Raw genomic sequence first — 5005 nt, 5'->3', positions numbered from 1 at the left:
TCAAAGGCACAGGCTTCGAGTTCTAAGGCCCCCAGTTCAGCACTTTTAGGCAGCAAAAGATGGGATAGAGCAAAAGGAACAAAGAGTAAGTTCTGGAGTAAAGTCAAGTCAGGTTTGGGAATAGGTAGTGGCTCAAGCTCTGGCACAGCTCCAGTATGCAGAAGATGTGGAAGACCACATGGAGGAACTTGTCGGTTGGGATCTACAGCTTGTTTTAGATGTGGACAGGAAGGGCATATTGCTCGGGATTGTCCTCAGGTGACTTTTGCACCATCCTAGCAGATGAGTTCAGGCAGTGTGGTACAGCCAGTTGTACAGCCAGCAGCGCCAGTCATGCCTCAGAGTAGTGGCAGAGGTAGAGGGAGAGGGGCAGCCTCTACTTCAGCAGCAGGTTCCCGAGGTGCAAATCCGATAGCCCCAGCACGGATTTTCACTGTGACATAGGAGGAGGCTAACACGTCGAACACAGTGGTGTCAGGTAATCTCATCATTGGGTGTTCAGATGTGTATGCTTTGATGGACCCCGGTGCTTCTCATTCCTTTATTGCTTCGAGAGCCATAGAGAGATTGGGTTTGATCAGTTCTGAGTTAGAGTATCCTCTCTGGGTTAGTGGACCTAAGTGTGACCCATCAGTGGCAGTGTCAGTCTATCGTTTCAGTCCAGTGTGTATAGAGGGTAGATGCCTTCCAGCTGACCTTGTGGTTCTAGACTTGACAGATTTTGATGTCATTCTAGGGATGGATTGGCTATCTGCATATAGTGCTACTTTGGACTGTAGAGAGAAGATAGTGAGTCTCAGAGACCAGGATGGGTCAAAGTGTGTCTTCAGAGGAGACAGGAGAGGTACACCCAGAGGTATGATTTCAGCCCTTCAGGCTCGTCGTTTGCTTAGGAGGGGTTGTCAGGGGTTTCTAGCTCATGTGAGAGAGCTAGACAGTCAGGTGAGGGAACCAGCCACAGTACCAGTAGTCCGAGAGTTTCTCGATGTTTTCCCAGACGAACTTCCAGGACTACCACCTGGTAAGGAGATAGAGTTTGAAATAGAATTGCTGCCTAATACCAGACCTATCTCTATTCCTCCCTACAGGATGGCGCCAGCAGAATTAAAAGAGTTGAAAGCACAGTTACAGGATTTGGTAGATAAGGGTTTCATCCGCCCCAGTACCTCACCTTGGGGTGCTCCAGTGCTTTTTGTCAGAAAGAAGGATGGATCCCTCAGACTTTGTATCGACTACAGACAGTTGAACAAGGTCACTACCAAGAATAGGTATCCTCTACCTCGGATTGATGATCTATTTGACCAGCTAGCTGGAGCAGGTTGTTTCTCTAAAATAGATCTGAGATCCGGGTATCATCAGTTGAGAGTCAGAGAGGCAGATGTGCCAAAGACAGCTTTTAGGACCAGATATGGGCATCATGAGTTCTTAGTGATGCCGTTCGGGTTGACTAACGCCCCTGCAGCATTTATGGATCTCATGAACAGAGTATTCAATGAGTTTCTGGATCACTTTGTCATTGTTTTCATCGATGATATTTTAGTGTATTCCAGAGATGCAGAGGAGCATGCCCAGCATCTGAGGATAGTGCTGCAGACACTAAGAGAGCATGGTTTGTATGCCAAGTTCTCAAAGTGTGAGTTTTGGTTGAGGAGCATTTCCTTCTTGGGACATGTGGTATCAACAGAGGGTATTGAGGTAGATCCCAAGAAGATAGAGGCTGTAGCTAACTGGCCCAGACCCACTACAGTGACTGAGATTAAAAGCTTTTTGGGACTGGCAGGTTACTACAGGAGGTTTGTTCAGGACTTCTCAAAGATAGCAGCTCCTATGACCAAACTGACTCAGAAGAACCAGAAGTTTGTCTGGTCAGACCAGTGTGAAGAGAGCTTTGAGGAGCTCAAGAGGAGATTGACATCAGCACCAGTGCTAGCTCTGCCTGTGAGTAACGAGGATTTCACAGTGTTCTGTGATGCATCTCGAGTGGGATTGGGCTGTGTTTTGATGCAGAGTGATAGGGTGATAGCTTATGCTTCTAGACAGTTGAAGAAGCACGAGTTGAATTACCCCACCCATGACCTAGAGATGGCAGCAGTTATTTTTGCACTCAAGATGTGGCGGCATTACCTCTACGGGGTTAAATGTGAGATCTTCACTGATCACAAGAGTTTACAGTACATCTTGAGTCAGAGAGAACTGAATTTAAGGCAGAGAAGATGGGTAGAATTGCTCAGTGATTATGATTGTAAGATCCAGTATCATCCGGGTAAGGCGAATGTTGTGGCAGACGCCCTAAGCCGGAAGTCACTAGGCAGTTTATCCCATATCGCAGCAGAGCGGAGACCAGTCGTGATGGAGCTTTACAAGCTCTTAGAAGAGGGGTTACAGCTAGAGTTGTCTGGTACAGGTGCGTTGATAGCACAGATGAGAGTGACACCCGTGTTTCTGGAGCAGATAGCTCAGAAACAGCACGAGGACCCAGAGTTGATGAAAATTGCCCGGACTGTTCAGTCAGGCAACAGTACAGAGTTCAGATTTGACAGCAAAGGGATCCTCCGTTATGGGAGTCGACTTTGTGTACCAGATAGGAGCAGTGTGAAAGAAGACATGATGAGGGAAGCTCATAATGCGAGGTATAGTGTTCACCCAGGAGCCACCAAGATGTATCAAGATCTCAAAAGACTTTATTGGTGGCCAGCCATGAAGAAAGAAGTGGCGCAGTTTGCGACAGCCTGTGAGATTTGCCAGAGGGTGAAATTAGAGCATTAGAAACCAGCTGGAATGCTTAACCCATTGCCGATTCCAGAGTGGAAATGGGAGAACATAGCTATGGATTTTGTAGTGGGTTTACCAGCAGCATCCAACAGGATAGACTCTATATGGGTGATTGTGGACAGACTCACGAAATCTGCTCATTTCATTCCAGTTCGGAGTAACTATTCTGTGGATAAGTTAGCACAGGTATATCTGGATGAGATAGTGAGATTACATGGAGTTCCAGTGTCTCTAGTCTCAGACAGAGGACCTCAGTTTACCTCCAGATTTTGGCGAAGTCTGCAGAGTGCGATGGGCACGAGATTAGATTTTAGTATTGCTTTCCACCCACAGACTGATGGACAGTCAGAGAGGACCATCCAGACCATAGAGGATATGCTTCGATTGTGTGTGTTAGACTTTGGCGGTTCTTAGAGGCAGCATCTACCTTTGGTGGAGTTTGCCTACAATAACAGCCATCATGCTAGCATAGGTATGGCTCCTTATGAAGCTTTGTATGGGAGGAAGTGCAGATCCCCTGTTTGCTGGGAAGAGATAGGAGAGAAGGCTCTTGCAGGGCCAGAGTTAGTCGAGCTTACCTGTAGAGTGGTGCCCATGATCAGAGAGAGAATCAGAACAGCGCAAAGCAGACAGAAAAGTTATGCAGACGTTCGCAGAAAACAGTTAGAGTTTCAGGAAGGTAATTGGGTATTGCTGAAAGTGTCGCCAATGAAGGGAGTGGTTCGTTTTGGGAAGAAGGGTAAGTTAGCTCCACGGTACATTGGACCCTTTGAGATCTTGCAGAGGATCGGAAATGTGTCGTATAAGCTAGATTTACCTGCTTCTATGGAGAGAATTCACCCGGTATTTCATGTTTCTATGCTATGGCAGTTTGTGTCAGATCCGAATCAGGTTCTGAGTGAGCCTGAGGTGGAGATTCTTCCAGATCTCACCTATATAGAGCAGCCAGTGCGGATTCTGGACACTCAGATCAGGCAGCTAAGGAACAAAGAGATCCCAATGGTGAAAGTTCTGTGGAACCACCATAATCTAGAAGAGTGTACGTGGGAGACGCGAGAGTCTGTGCTCCGGCAGTATCCATATCTGTTTTGAGGTTAGTTTCCTCCTTTTTATGTGTTTCTTTATTTGTTTTTAGGAACATTCGAGGACGAATGTTCTTAGGGGGGGAGAATGTAATACCCGGCTGGAGTCCGGCATTGGAATTCTACTTTCCGGTGGAGTTCGGGATGTCGGAGGTCTCTAGAAGGGTGAGAGTTATGGTTTTCTTAAATGTTTTGATATGTTCATCCGTTTTAAAGCTTAAGGAAATGAGTTTTTGAGTAAAATGAACTAAGGCAGAAAAGCCAAGTTCGGCCGCCGAAGTTGAGGTTCGGCCGCCGAACATGCATGGCTTTCGGTTTCACGATAGGTCGCCGAAGGTGGTCTGGCCAGCCACCTATAAAAGGCCCTCAGTCGGTTGAAAGGATAAGCAGCCGCTTCCTTTCGATTTCTGAGGTGAGACTCTGTCCTTCTTGAGTATTTTACATGTTTTTATCAAATCTTGCATAGGTTTGATTAGTTTTTATGTTATTTTGAAGGTTTTAAGCTAAAAACTCAAAGTTGTGAAGTTTGGAGAGTTTGAAGGAGAGGTGCTCCAAAACTCCACGTCAGGATCGTTCATCTACTTGATTTCAAAAGGTAAGTGAAGATCCTGAGCTTGTTTTTATAATTTTTAATGGTTTTATGGGGTTTATGGAGAAAGTTGCATGAATAGGGTTCTTTGTGAGGTTTTGATGATTTTGGGCGTAGAGCTTGTTTCTGTGTTGTTTGTGTTGTGTGTTTGGGGTGTTAAGGTAGTGTCTGACCCCTTTGAGCATATACTTGGGTATATGCAAGTTGAGGAATTGAGGTGGTTGAGTTTGAGAGGGTTTTGGTGCTTTTGGCGAGAGGCAGAGCAAGTTTCTGCCTTGCGGATGAACTCAGGTTCGGCCGCCGAACCCATGAGGAGGTAGCTTCGGCTGCCCAAGCTTGCCCCCGAGCTTTTGGACTTTCGGCTCTGGAGGGGAGTTCGGCCGCCGAAGGTGTAATACCCGGCTAGACTCCGGTATCGGAATTCCTACCGTCTGGTGGAATCTCGGATGTCGGAGACCTCTAAAAGGGTAGAACCATATTTTTACAAAATGTTTTAATGATTTTCATGGTTTTAAGTAAAAGGAAATGAGTTTTTGCATGAAAACAACCTTGGAGGAAAACT

Source organism: Manihot esculenta, chromosome 13 (genome assembly GCF_001659605.2).
Source record: "Manihot esculenta cultivar AM560-2 chromosome 13, M.esculenta_v8, whole genome shotgun sequence".
In the NCBI taxonomy this organism is placed as follows: domain Eukaryota; kingdom Viridiplantae; phylum Streptophyta; class Magnoliopsida; order Malpighiales; family Euphorbiaceae; genus Manihot; species Manihot esculenta.
Note: the sequence above shows the minus strand (reverse complement) of the source record.